The sequence below is a fragment of the Monodelphis domestica genome, chromosome 1 (assembly GCF_027887165.1).
Source record: "Monodelphis domestica isolate mMonDom1 chromosome 1, mMonDom1.pri, whole genome shotgun sequence".
NCBI lineage: Eukaryota > Metazoa > Chordata > Mammalia > Didelphimorphia > Didelphidae > Monodelphis > Monodelphis domestica.
The window spans coordinates 733256806-733271970 of record NC_077227.1 but is presented as its reverse complement, the minus strand read 5'-3'; the positions used below and the strand labels follow the sequence as shown (position 1 = coordinate 733271970).

Below are 15165 nucleotides of genomic sequence, written 5' to 3'. Positions count from 1 at the left end.
CTCCCTTTGCAGCCTCTTCATCTGATTGGTGAATTCTTGCTTGGAATCTCCATTTAGGGAAGTTTTGCTTACTTCTCTACTGCTCCCTATCCAGACTTAAACTTTGACTCCTTAAAGGCACACCACCACCACCCCCCTTTCTTTTTCAGCTCCCTCCCTTTTATTTGTTCTCTTCTTTTATTAAAATGTCAGCTTCTTGAGGGTAAGGACTGTCTTTTAAAAATGTATTTGTATTTTGATTCTGAATACTGATCACAGTGCCTGGGACATGGCAAGTACTTAATAAATGTTTGAGCTTTCTTAATTAGAGTTAACAGATAGTGTATAGGTAAATACCAGAAGTGGATGAAGATAGATAAACTGTCCAGTGGGCTGACAACCTCTAGACTGGCCTTTTTCAGCATTCCAATATTCTTAGCTCCTAACTCTTGCTTTGACATCCTGTCAGGGGAAGAATAATTACTTGGACTGCAATTCAACACAAATTAGAAACATTCAACATGGAGTACCATGGCTTGCTATCTCCTCACCACCAGTCTCCACTGGCCTTAAAAGTGTTCTCTTTTTCTCTGGTAGGGGTTGATGAATATTTATTTTTTGCTTTCAACCCCATTAGAAACAGAAATCCTCTAGGCAAAAAACACCAATTCTCTCCATCTTCCAAAGTTTTGACTTTTGCTGGTCTTTTGAAAGGATACTACATTTACATCAAATCCAAACTTGCTCCTTTGGAAGTTTCACCCTTTGTGCTGAGCTTTGTAATCTGGACACACTGAGACCAAGCAAGACAAGTCTGCTTTTTCCATTGAGAGGAGGGTGATTGGGACAGAAAAGAAAAAGATATTCACATATGAAGGATGAGGATCTTTTTTCTTTTCTGTCCCAATCACCCTCCTCTCAATTTCCTGTGATTCTCCTACCTAGAATGTAGTAAACATAACTGAAACAAACATAGTACTCTCTATATAGTAGGGCACAGAAGGACTCCCTAATTTTAGGCATTGTGTTTCTTATACTAAAGCTTAAAGTTCCATTTGTTTGCTTGCCTGAATCTACCAACCTTCTTGAATGAATTGTAATACTTTGTAATGTTCTTCTGATGATCAATTGTTATTATGTTCATTATTAACCAGACCTAATATTACCCTAATGTAATATTGTATCACAGGGGTATAAAATTCAAATATAGGAATCCACAGATTGATTTGGAAAACCACTTAATAAAATTATCTATATTCTATTGTATTTTTCTTTCCTTTGTAAAATATTCCCAAGTTATATTTTTCTTTTTATGTTAATTTTAAAATATTTTTCCATGTTTACATGATTTATTTTCTTACCTTCCCTTCTTCCCTCCCCCCTCCCAGAGTCAACAAGTAATTCCACTGAGTTGTACAAATGTCACTTGATACCTATTTTCATATTATTCATTTTTGCAATCGAGTGATTTTTTAAGTGTAAACCCCAAATCACATACTCATAAATATATGTGATAAGTCATGTCATGTCATATGTTTTGCTTTGGCATTTCTACTCCCATAGTTCTTTCTCTCAATATGGATAGCATTCTTTAACATAAGTCCTTCAGGAGTTTCCTGGCTTGTTGCATTGCTACTAGTAGCAAAATCCATTGCACTGGATTTTTCCACAATGTTTTACTTTCTTTGTACAATGCTCTTCTGGTTCTTCATATTTCACTCTGCATCAGTTCATTGAGGTTCTCCCAGTTCATGTAGAAAGCCTCCAGATCATCATTTCTTACAGCACAATAATATTCTATCACCAACAGATTCCACAATTTGTTCAGTGATTCCACAGTTGAGGGACACCCCTTCATTTTCCAATTTTTTACCACCACAAAGAGTGTGACTATGAATATTTCTGTACAAGTATTTTTCCTTATCTCTATGGGGTACAAACTCAGCCATGGTATTGCTGAAACAAAGGATATACATTCTTTTAAAGTCCTTTGTGCATAATTCCATACTGCCTTCCAGAATGGCCCAATTAATTCACAAGTACACCAGCAATGCATTAGTGTCCCAATTTTGCCACAACCCCTCCAACATTTATCATTTTTCTTTACTGTCATGTTGGTCAATTTGTTAGGTATGAGGTTTCAGCATTGTTTTGATGTGCATTTCTCTAATTATGAGAGATTTAGAACACTTTTTATATGCTTATAGATGGTTTTTATTTTTTTATCTAAAAATTGCCTATTCATTTTCCTTGACCATTGTCAATTGGGGAATGGCTTGATTTTTTGTAAAATGTACTAATCTTATAAATTTGAGAAATGAGACCTTTGTCAGATGTTTTTGTTATAATTTTTTCCCCAATTTGTTGCTGCCCTTCTAATTTTGGTTCCATTGGTATCGTTTGTACAGAAACTTTTTGATTTAATAAAATCAAAATAATTCATTTTACATTTTGTAGTGTTCTCTGTCTCCTAACTTGGTCTTAAATTCCTTCCTTTCCCATAGATCTGACAGGTATACCATTTTATGTTCACCTACTTTGTTTATGATTTCTCTCTTTATATTTGTCATTCACCCACTCTGACTTTATCTTGGTATAGGATGTAAGATGTTGATCTCAAATCTCCCATACTGTTTTCCAATTCTCCCAGCAGTTTTTGTCAGTGTGTTCTTATCCCCAAAGTGGGATCTTTGTGTTTATTGAATACTAACTTGCTGAGGTCAATTACCCCTAGTCTATTCCATTGATCTATGTTTCTATCTCTAAGCCAATATCATATAGTTTTGATGATCACTGCTTTATAGTATATAGTTTGAGATCTGGTAATGGTAGGCCTCCATCCTTCACATCTTTTTTTGTTATTTCCCTGGATATTCTTGATCTTTTTTTTCTTCAAGATGAAATTTGTAATATTTTTTCTAATTCTATACAAAACATTTTGATACTTTGATAGGTATACCACTGAATAAGTAAATTAATTTAGGTAGGATTGTCATTTTTATTAATTTAGCACATGCTACCTATGAGCAATTGAAGTTTTTACAATTGTTTAGATCTAGTATTATTTGCATGAAGAGTGTTTTATAGTTATATTCATACAATTCCTGAATTTGTTTTGGCAAGTACATTCCCAGGTATTTTATCTTGTCGGGTGATTTTTAAAAATTTTATAATATTTTATTTGATCATTTCCAAGCATTATTCATTAAAGACAAAGATCATTGTCTTTTCCTCCTCCCCACCGCCCATAGCCGATGCGCGATTCCACTGGGTATCACATGTGTTCTTGATATGAGCCCATTGTCATGTTGTTAGTATTTGCATTACAGTGTTCGTTTAGAGTCTCTCCTCTGTCATGTCCCCTCAATCACTGTAGTCAGGCAGTTGCTTTTCCTCGGTGTTTCTACTCCCACAGTTTGTCCTCTGCTTATGAATAGTGTTTTTTTCTCCTAGATCCCTGCAGATTGTTCAGGGACATTACACCGCAACTAATGGAGAAGTCCATTACGTTCGATTATACCACAGTGTATTAGTTTCTGTGTACAATGTTCTCCTGGTTCTGCTCCTCTCACTCTGCATCACTTCCTGGAGGTCGTTCCACTCTCCATGGAACTCCTCCACTTTATTATTCCTTTTTGCATAATAGTATTCACCAACATATACCACAATTTGTTCAGCCATTCCCCAATTGGTGGGCATCCCCTCGTTTTCCAATTTTTTGCCACCACAAAGAGCGCAGCTATGAATATTCTTGTACATGTCTTTTTCTCCATTATCTCTTTGGGGTACAGACTCAGCAGTGCTATGGCTGGATCAAAGGGTAGACATTCTTTTATCCCCCTTTGGGCATAGTTCCAAATTGCCCTCCAGAATGGTTGGATCAGTTCACAACTCCACCAGCAATGAATTAATGTCCCTACTTTGCCACATCCCCTCCAGCATTCATTACTTTCCTTTGCTGTTATGTTAGCCAATCTGCTAGGTGTGAGGTGATACCTCAGAGTTGTTTTGATTTGCATCTCTCTGATTATAAGAGATTTAGACCACTTCTTCATGTGCTTATTTCTAGTTTTGATTTCTTAATCTGAAAACTGCCTATCCATTTCCTTGCCCATTTATCAATTGGAGAATGGCTTGATTTTTTGTACAATTGATTTAGCTCTTTATAAATTTGAGTAATTAAACCTTTGTCAGAGGTTCTTATTAAGATTGTTTCCCAATTTGTTGTTTCCCTTCTGATTTTACTTACATTGGTTTTGTTTGTACAAAAGCTTTTTAATTTGATGTAGTCGAAATTATTTATTTTACATTTTGTGACTCTTTCAAGGTCTTGCTTGGTTTTAAAATCTTTCCCTTCCCAAAGGTCTGACATGTATACTATTCTGTGTTCACCTAATTTACTTATAGTTTCCTTCTTTATATTCAAGTCATTCATCCATTCTGAGTTTATCTTGGTGTAGGGTGTGAGGTGTTGATCCAAACCTAGTCTCTTCCACACTGTCTTCCAATTTTCCCAGCAGTTTTTATCAAATAGTGGATTTTTGTCCCAAAAGCTGGAATCTTTTGGTTTATTGTATACTGTCTTGCTGAGGTCACTTGCCCCCAGTCTATTCCACTGATCCTCCTTTCTGTCTCTTAGCCAGTACCAAATAGTTTTGATGACTGCAGCTTTGTAATATAGTGTAAGGTCTGGGAGTGCAAGGCCCCATCACTTGTGTTTTTTTTTTTCATTATTTCCCTGGATATCCTTGATCTTTTGTTATTCCAAATGAACTTTGTTATGGTTTTTTTCTAAATCATTAAAGAAATATTTTGGGCGTTCAATGGGTATGGCACTAAATAGATAAATAAGTTTGGGTAGGATGTTCATTTTTATTATATTGGCTCGTCCTATCCATGAGCAGTTAATGTTTTTCCAATTGCTCAAGTCTAGTTTTAGTTGTGTAGAGAGTGTTTTGTAGTTGTGTTCATATAGTTCCTGTGTTTGTCTCGGGAGATAGATTCCTAGGTATTTTATTTTGTCTAAGGTGATTTTGAATGGGAGTTCTCTTTCTAGTTTTTGCTGCTGAGCTGTGTTGGAGATATATAGAAATGCTGATGACTTATGTGGGTTTATTTTGTATCCTGCAACTTTGCTAAAGTTGTTGATTATTTCAATTAGGTTTTTGGTTGAATTTCTAGGATTCTTTAAGTAGACCATCATATCATCTGCAAAGAGTGATAACTTGGTCTCCTCCTTGCCTATTTTGATGCCTTCAATTCCTTTATCTTCTCTAATTGCTACTGCTAGTGTTTCTAGTACAATGTCAAATAGTAGAGGTGATAATGGGCATCCTTGTTTCACTCCTGATCTTATTGGGAATGGATTTAGTTTATCTCCATTGCAGATGATATTAGCTGATGGTTTTAGATATATACTGTTTATTATTTTTAGGAACGACCCTTCTATTCCTATGCTTTCTAGTGTTTTTAATACGAATGGGTGTTGTATTTTATCAAAGGCTTTTTCTGCGTCTATTGAGATAATCATGTGGTTCTTGTTGGTTTGCTTGTTGATGTGGTCAATTATGTGGATGGTTTTCCTAATATTGAACCAGCCCTGCATCCCTGGTATAACTCCTACTTGATCATGGTGGATGACCCTTCTGATCACTTGCTGGAGTCTTTTTGCTAGCATCCTATTTAAGATTTTTGCATTTATATTCATTAGGGAGATTGGTCTATAGTTTTCTTTCTCTGTTTTTGACCTGCCTGGTTTTGGAATTAGTACCATGTTTGTGTCATAAAAGGAGTTTGGTAGAACTCCCTCTTTGCTTATTATGTCAAATAGTTTGTATAGTATTGGGATTAACTGTTCTCTGAATGTTTGATAGAATTCACTGGTGAATCCATCAGGCCCTGGGGATTTTTTCTTAGGAAGTTCTTTGATGGCCTGTTGGATTTCATTTTCTGATATGGGATTATTTAAGAAATCTATTTCTTCTTCTGTTAGTCAAGGCAGTTTGTATTTTTGTATATATTCATCCATATCACTTAAATTGGTGTATTTATTGCCATATAATTGGGCAAAGTAATTTTTAATGATTGACTTAATTTCCTCTTCATCAGAGGTGATGTCCATCTTTTCATCTTTGATGCTGTTAATTTGCTTTTCTTCCTTCCTTTTTTTAATTAGATTGACCTGTAGTTTGTCTATTTTGTTTGTTTTTTCAAAGTACCAGCTTCTTGTCTTATTTATTAAATCAATAGTTCTATCACTTTGATTTTATTAATTTCTCCCTTAATTTTTAGGATTTCTAGATTGGTTTTCTGCTGGGGGGGTGTTAATTTGATCGCTTTTGAGTTTTTTTATTTGCATTTCCAATTGATTAATCTCTGCTCTCCCTAGTTTGTTAATATATGCACTCAGGGATATGAATTTACTTCTGAGTACCACTTTGGCTGCATCCCAAAAGGTTTGAAAGGATGTCTCGCCATTGTCATTTTCCTCAATGAAAGTATTAATTGTTTCTATGATTTCTTCTCTAACTAAACAATTTTGGAGTATCATATTGTTTAATTTCCAATTAGTTTTTGATTTGGTTTTCCATGTACCATTATTGATCATTATTTTTATTGCCTTGTGATCTGAAAAGGCTGCATTTATTATTTCTGCTTTTCTGCATTTGGGTGCCGTGTTTCTGTGACCTAATATATGGTCAATCTTTGTGAATGTGCCATGTGGTGCTGAGAAGAAGGTGTATTCCTTTTTATCCCTATTTATTTTTCTCCATATGTCTATTAATTCTAATTTTTCTAAGATTTCATTCACTTCTTTTACCTCTTTCTTATTTATTTTTTATTTGATTTATCTAAATTTGATAATGGTTGGTTCAAGTCTCCCACTAATATAATTTTACTGTCTATTTCTTCCTTCAATTCTCCTAGTTTCTCCATTAGAAATTTGGGTGCTATATTATTTGGTGCATACATGTTAATTAGTGATATTTCCTCATTATCTAAAGTCCCCTTTAACAAAATATAATTACCTTCCCTATCCCTTTTAATCAGGTCTATTTTTGCTTTGGCTTTATCAGATATCATGATTGCCACTCCTGCCTTCTATCTGTCAGTTGAGGCCCAGAAGGTCTTACTCCATCCTTTAATTCTGACCTTGTGGGTTGCTACCCGCCTCATGTGTGTTTCTTGAAGACAACATATGGTAGGCTTTTGGATTCTAATCCATTCTGCTATTCGTCTACATTTTATGAGTGAGTTCATCCCATTCACGTTCAAAGTTATGACTGTCACTTGTGTACTCTCTGGCATTTTGATATCCTTCCCTAATTCTAACCTTTCTTCTTCAGCTCTACCTTTTAGTCCAGTTATTTACTTTAAATCAGTCCCCCTTGTCCCCTCCCTTGATATGTTTCCCTTTCTAGTGCCTCCCTTTTTGTTCCCTCCCCCTCCCTTCTCTTCTTTCCTCCCTTTTTTGTGTTCCCTCCCCTCTACCCTCCTTGGTTTTCCCTTCTCCCTTCCCTTGTTGGGTAAGATAGAATTCAAGATCCCAATGGATCTGGATGTTCTTCCCTCTCAGAGTTGATTTCCCTGAGAGTAAGGTTTAAGTAAAAACTCTCTTCCTCTCCTTCTTATAGGAGTTTTCTTCTCCTCCCCTTCCTGTGTGAATCTTTGTGTGAGAAAGATTATTCTATTTGGTCTTTCTTTTCTCCCTATTGACACATTACATTTTCCCCACATGTTAGTATACATAGATTGGTATAAATGCAGTGCTTATAGAAGAGAGTTTGAGTAAAAGAAAAAGATAACATTTTTCTCCTTTTCCCTTTCCTTCATATTTACCTTTTCAGGTATTCCATGCTCTTTATTTTTCAATATCGAACTTTCCACAGAGCTCTGGTCTTTTCTTTGCAAAAACTTGGAAATTTTCTATTTTGGTGAATGCCTATACTTTCCCTTGGAAGTATATAGTCAGTTTTGCTGGATAGCTGATTCTTGGTTGAAGACCCAGCTCTCTTCCCTTCCTGAAAATCATGTTCCATGCCTTATGATCATTCAGAGTGGAACTTGCAAGGTCTTGTGTGACCCTGATTGGCATTCCTTTATATCTAAATTGTCTTTTTCTGGCTTTTTGTAGGATTTTTTCTTTTGCTTGAAAGCTTTGACATTTGGCAAATACATTCCTGGGAGTTGTCTTTTGGGGATTTAGTGTAGAGGGTGTTCTGTGAGCTCTGTCAGTGGCTGTATTGCCCCCTTGTTCTAGAATCTCTGGGCAATTTTCTTTGATTATATCTTGTATTATGACGTCGAGTTTGCTGATTATTTCTGGCTTTTCTGGAAGTCCATTTATTCTTAAATTATCTCTTCTTCCTTTATTTTCCAAGTCTGTCACCTTGTCAGTGAGATATTTATTATTCTCTTCTAATTTCTTGGTCTTTTGGCTTTGCTTTATTAATTCTTGCTCGTTGTCTTCACGTTGCCTGATTCTGACTTTTAAATCCTGGTTTTCCTTTTCACTTTGGTCAAACTGGTTTTGTAGATGCGTGAATTTCTTTTGTATTATTTCCTACTTTTCCTCCCAGAGGGCTTCCATCTTTTTGATCCTTTCCGATTCAAATTCTTCATGGGTTTGTGGAGAGTTTCCATTTCCTTTGGAAGGTTTTGGAGCATTTGCTTGTGTTTCCTCTTCTATCTCCTCTGTATTTTGTATTTTTGCTCCATAAAATGTGTCCAAAGTCACCCCCTTCTTCTTGTTTTTCTTGGAATTTTGGGGCTTTTGTGGTTCTGTGGAGTTTGCCATCTCTATCTTAGTGGGGAGGTCTAGCTTTTCTTATCTTTGTCTGGTGTTCAGAGATTTTATCCCTAGGCAGATTGTCTGTTCTATGCAGTTGTTGTTCTGTCTTCCTGGGGAAGCCAGGAATTGCTGGTGTTTCCATGTTACTGCCCTCCTCAGTTTCTTCCCAATGCTTCTCCGTTGCCTAACTTCCACACTCTGATCCTGGCTTGGCCCTTTCTGCGGGGTGTTTGTTTCTGTGCCTTAGCTGGCCAGGAGAGCCAGCACTCTGAGGGGGGAGGGGCCACAGCTTCCTGGAGCTCTGAGGGCTCCTTATAAGATTAACTTTCTCTGGTTTGAACTGAGTATGCTTTGAGGCAGGGACCTTCTGTGAGACTCGGATGGAAGGATCCAGCCAGGGGGCTGCAGGCTCCCCCCATCTCTCTCTGTTTCCCTGCTGTCTGGGTGTCCCCATGACTGGATCAGTTTTTTTCAGGAAGCAGCCTTCAGAATAGCCGGCTCCCAAGGCCCTTTTTGCCAGCCCTGAGGATTACTGTTGTTTCAGAGGACCCTGCTCTCTGAGGGGGGAGGGGCCGTGGCTTCCTGGAGCTCTGAGGGCTGGTGATAGGATTATCCTCAGACTGAGTATGCCCTGAGGCAGGGATCTTAGGTGAGACTCAAATGGAAGGATCCGGTCAGGGGGCTAAAGGCTCCCCCCTTCTCTCTCTGTTTCCCTGTTGTCTGGGTGGCCCCGTGACTGGGTCAGGTTGTTTTCATGAAGAGGCCTTCAGGATAGCCAGCCCTGAGGCTCTGAGGTTCCTTCTGCTGCCTCAGACTCAGCACTCTGGGTTGGGGGAATGGGTCCTGGGACCTTCCTTCTGCCTACCCCTTAGGTCCGAGTGATCTCGGGTTCTGGCTTTTGGGGGGGCCATACCTTTTGATCCAGGTCCAGGTCTAGGAGGATTCCTGGGGTCTATGCTGTTGTTCGTTTTGAATTTTGGTGCCTTAGGAACATATAGTTTGAGTTTGGTAGGGAAGGGTTTCCGGAGATCTGAACTTTAGCTTTCTCTAAGCCATCATCTTGACCGGAAGTCCTTGTCGGGTGATTTTAAGAGGTGTTTTTCTTTCTAACTCTTGCTTCTGGGTTTTGTTGTAAACATATAAGAATGCTGATGATTTATGTGGGTTTATTTTGTACCCTGAAACTTTGCCAAAGTTTAAATTATTTTTACTAGATTTTTACTTGATTTTCTTGGATTCTTTAGGTATTATTATTTCATTTGCACAAAGTGATAATTTAGTTTCCTTATTTCCTACTTTGATCCCTTTGATTTCTTTACCTTTAATTGCTACTACTAGCATTTCTAGTACAATATTAAATCATGGTGGCTATAATGCGCATCCCTGCTTCACCTTTGATCTTATTGGGAAGGCACCTAATTTATCTCCATTGCAGGTAATACTTGTTGATGGTTTTAGATAAATACTGTTTATTATTTTTAGGAAAGGTCCTTTTATTCCTATATTTTCTAGTGTTTTCAATAGGAATGGGTTTTCTTTTTTGTCAAAGGCTTTTTGTGCATCTATTGAGATAATCATGTGATTTCTATTAATCTGATTATTGATATGGTCAATTATATAGCTGGTTTTCCTAATATTAAAGAATCTTTGCATTCCTGGCATAAATCCCACCTGGTCACAGTGAATAATCCTTCTGATAACTTGTTGCAGCCTTTTATTAGTATTTTATTTAATATTTTTACATCTATGTTCATTAAAGATATTGGTTTAGTTTTCCTTCTTTGTTTTGGGTCTTCCTAGCTTGGGAATCAGTTCCATATTTGCATCATAAAAGGAATTTGGTAAGATTCCTTCTTTGCCTATTTTTTCAAATAGTTTATAGAGTATTAGGATTAATTGAACTTTAAATGTTTGATAGAATTCACTTGTGAATCTATCTGGCCCTGTTGATTTTTTTCTTAGGGAGTTCTTGATGGCTTGTCCAATTTATTTTTCTGATATGGAATTATGTAAGTATTCTACTTCCTCTTTTTTTAATCTAGGCAATTTATATTTTTGTAAATATTCATACATTTCACCTTGATTGCCATATAATTGGGCAAAATATTTCTTAATAATTTAATTTGCTCTTCATTAGAACTTAAGTCACTCTTCAGTCATTGTTAATTTGGTTCTCTTCATTCTTTTTCATAATTAGATTAATCAATACTTTTATTTTTTTTTGCAAAATACCAGCTCCTAGTCCTAGTTATTAGTTCAATAGTTTGGGGGGGGGGTTACTTTCACTTTTATTAATTTCTCTTTTGATTTTTAGGATTTCCAATTTGATCTTTATATGAGAGTTTTTTAATTTGTTCTTTTTTATAGTTTTCTTTTTTAGTTGTATGACCAATTTGTTAGTCCCCTCTTTCTCTTTTTTGTTAATGTGCACACTCAAGGATATAAATTTCCCCCTGAATACTGCTTTTGCTGTATCCAAAACAATTTGATATGTTGTTCCCTCATTGTAGTTCTCTTCAATGAAATCATTTATTATTTCTATGATTTGTTCTTTAACGAACCAGTTTTGGAGAATCAGATTATTTAATTTCCAATTACTTTTTGATTTGCCTCTCCATGTACCCTTGCTAATTATAATTTTAATGCATTATGACCTAAAAAAGTTGCATTTATTATTTCTGCTTTTCTGAATTTGTTTGCAATATTTTTATGCCCTAGTACATGGTCAATCTTTGTGAATGTACCATGTGCTGCTGAAAAGAAAGTATATTCCATTTTATCCTTATTTACTTTTCTCCATATATCTATTAACTAAATTTTCTAAGATTTCATTCACATCTCTTACTTCTTTCTTATTTATTTTTTGGTTTGACTTATCTGGATCTGATAGAGGAAGGTAAAGATCTCCCACTAGTATAGTTTTAGTATGTATTTCCTTCTTAATTTCCAATAATTTCTCCTTTAAAAATATGGATGCAATATCATTTGGTGCATATATGCTGAATACTGATATTTCTTCATTGTCTATACTGGCTTTTATCATGATGTAATCAATTATCTCCCTTATGTCTTTTAATCAGACCTATTTTTACTTTGGCTTTGTCAGATATCATGATTGTGACTCCTGCCTCCTTTTTTCTCAGTTGATGCCCAAAAAATTATGCCCCAGCCTTTCAACTTTACCCTGTGTATGTCTACCTGCCTCATTTGTATTTCTTCTAGACAATATATGGTAGGATTTTGGTTTCTAATCCACTCTGCTATCTGCTTCCATTTTATGGGTGAGGTTATCCCATTCATATTCAGATTTATGATTATTACCTGTTTATTCCCCATCATTTTGATTTCCTTTCCTATTCCTGTCTTTCTTCTTTCACTATTTCCTTCTATACCAGTGATTTACTTTTAATCAGCCCCCCCCTTTTCCCCATGCTTATTTTATTTTCCTTGCCACCCCTACCTTCTTATTCCCTTCTTATTTCTCTTTAAGGTCTATTAAATTCCCTCCATCCTTTCCCTCCCTTTTAATACTCCCACTCCAATCCCCTCTTTCCTTATTCCCTTTTAGCTTTCCTGTAGGATAAGATAGAATTCTATATCCCAATATATCTGGCCTTTATTCCCTCTCAGAACTGATTCCAATGAGAGCAAGTTTTAAGTCTTACCTATTAGCACTTTCTTCCTCCTCTTCTTATAATAGTATTCTTCCCCTAACCCCCACCATGCACCTCTTTATGTGTTATAATTTATCCTATTTTTCTTCTTCCTTCAAGTTTCTCTTAGCACCATCTTCTCTTTTTGTTTCTCACAATTTTTACATATCATCTTAAACAGCTTAATGCTACAACCTCTGCCTATGAATATTCCTTCTATCTACTATGATAATTAATCCAATTTTTAAGAGTTACATTTATAATTTTTCAATATAGGAATATAATCAATTTGACCTTACTGAAACCCTTACATCCCCCCCCTTTCTTGTTTACCTTTTTATGGTTCCCTTTAATTTTGTATTTGGATATCAAGTTTTACATTTAGTTCTGGTGTTTTCTTTAGGAATGCTTGGAAATCTTCTATTTTATTAAATGTCCATACTTTCTTCTGAAACTTTATAGTCAGTTTGAAGATCCAATTCTCTTGCCTTCCTGAATACCACGTTGCAAATCTTGTGGTCCTTTACTGTGGAGACTGCCAGATCCTATGTAATAATGACTTGGGGCTCCTTGATACCCAAATTGTCTCATTCTGGCTACTTGCAGTATTTATTCTTGAGCCTAAAAGCTCTTGAATTTTGATATTACATTCCTGGGGGCTGTATTTTGGAGATTTAGTGTAGGGAGTGATATATGGATTCTTTCAATGTCTGTTTTGCCCTTTTGTTCAAAAATACCAGGGCAGTTTTCTTGGATAATTTCTTATAATATGATATCAAGACTTTTATTTTGTTCCAGGTTTTCAGGTAGACCAATACTTCTCAGATTGTCTCTCTTGGACCTGTTCTTCAGGTCAGTTGTCTTTTCAATGAGATATTTCACAATTCTTTCTATTTTTTCATTCCTTTGATTTTGCTTTATTAATTCTTGCTGTCTCATGAAATCATTAGCATCTACTTTCCCAATTATAGTCTTTAAAGACTGACTTTCAGGTATGATCTTTTAATTTTCCTTTTCTGTTTGGTCTGTCCTGCTTATTCATGGCTTCCAGCAGGTCAGTTCTCATCTCCAATTTGCTTATTACTTCATTTGATTTCTATGCCTCTTTTTCATATGGGCAATTCAGTCTTTTAAGCTGTTATTTTCTTTCTTATTTTCTTTTTGTATTATTTTTATTTCTTTTTCCTGCTTTTCTTCCCTTTTTTGCTGTGACTTATTCCTTTTGCCACTAGTGGTTTGAGATTCCTACATTTTAGCGGTTGTTGCTTTCTTAGCTTCTGTCTCACAGGGCTTTCCCTTGGTAGTCTCTTCCTTTCCCTGTCAAAAGCCTTAATGAGGGCAGGTAGATCTGTGATGGTCTTTGTTTAGCACACTTTAAACTGTTTTTTCCTGAGGCTATCATTCTAGTTCTTGTTGTCTCAGCTGTGACCAACCTTGTTTCTGCCCAGGCTCCAAGCTTTTCAGCCTCAGTTCTTAAGTCTTGTTGCCAAGGCCTTGCATTGCCATCAGGGGCAACTCTGTGGTACTTTTAGCTGCAGCAAGGGAAGTTACAAAGTGCAAAGAAGCTACAAAGAATAATTGACAGCCCTCAAGCCCCAGAATTCTCCAAGAGCTTGCTGGGTGTGTATTCCAAGTTGTTGAAGGGTCAGGTTCCAACTGTCTGTCTGGAGCAGAAGGTCAAGCCTGAAGGGTGTGGATTTGGACTATCCCTGGACAACCTCATCTTGCAAGCTGTCTGACTTAAAGTAAGATCAAAAAGATTGAGAAGAAGATCCCCATACATTCTGGTGGACAGAGTGATTTTGGAGCAGCCTTTCTATTTCTTTCCTGAAACAACTGAGGTCTCAACAGCTGGATTCCTTCTACCTTACCCACCAAGGACTCTGTGTGTGATATTCTTGGTTCCCTGTTGGACTTATCCTTAGAAATCTTTAATTGAGTGGGTTAGATAGGTTAAGTTTAGGAAATTAACTATAGTGGGTTAAATATGTTGGGTCAAATAGTCAGACACATCCCTTTCCTCTTTTCCTTCCCCAGCATCCCTTTCTTTGTTAATAAACTCATTTATTTAAGTTTGTTTTGCCCTTTGTATAAACCTTTCCCCTTTCCTAAATTCCCAATAACAGATGTGGCAGAGTCAGCTCAGATAGGACTTGGGAATATAGATATAATATAAGCATATAGCAGTTAGAAAAGTTGAAGTCAATTACAGATTAGGAAGATTCCATTTTGCTCTCAGCAGGTAGAACATTCCAAAGGTGGGGGCAATGGAACTGTGGAACTCTAGCTGACCTGGGAGAGACATTTAAATTTTAAATCCCCTGGCATGTGAACTAGGTGACCATCTTGGAATTTTTTGTTGAATTTTGTTGAATTTTTTCCCTTTCTTTAATTGTGTATAGCTACAAAGGGATCACAACAATATTAATTCTATTGTATATACTGGGTTACTAATGAATGTAAATATGTCTGGGGACATCTTAAAGGAATTTTTTTTGTACTTTGGCAGTGTATTGTACACATCCCATACATTGTTTTCACCCTGTTCCCTAAAGTGTGTTACAGGTTGTTAGACTACCAATGGATGAAACCTTGCATATCATTGACTGTGCAAACTGTATTGTCCTATGCACCTATACTATGTATTTGTATGTGTATTGTGTACAAGCATAGGATTGTTTTATTTATTATTGGTAATGGGTTTAAGACTACAATGGTATGGGTAACAAAGGATTCAGAACT

At 36.3% G+C, this 15165-nt stretch overlaps 1 long non-coding RNA gene across 4 annotated transcripts in view; it reads right to left on the bottom strand.

Annotated features, from left to right (window-relative positions):
* Positions 1-15165, bottom strand: part of LOC103092851 (uncharacterized) — a 50601-nt gene that overhangs the window by 14514 nt on the left and 20922 nt on the right. For 2 of the 4 annotated variants that reach the window (XR_008917916.1, XR_008917915.1), the window contains exon 4: positions 337-441. The exons of the other annotated variants lie outside the window; for them this stretch is intronic. This is a non-coding gene — a long non-coding RNA (uncharacterized LOC103092851). The remainder of the gene's footprint in view (positions 1-336; positions 442-15165) is intronic. 4 annotated transcript variants of the gene reach the window in all.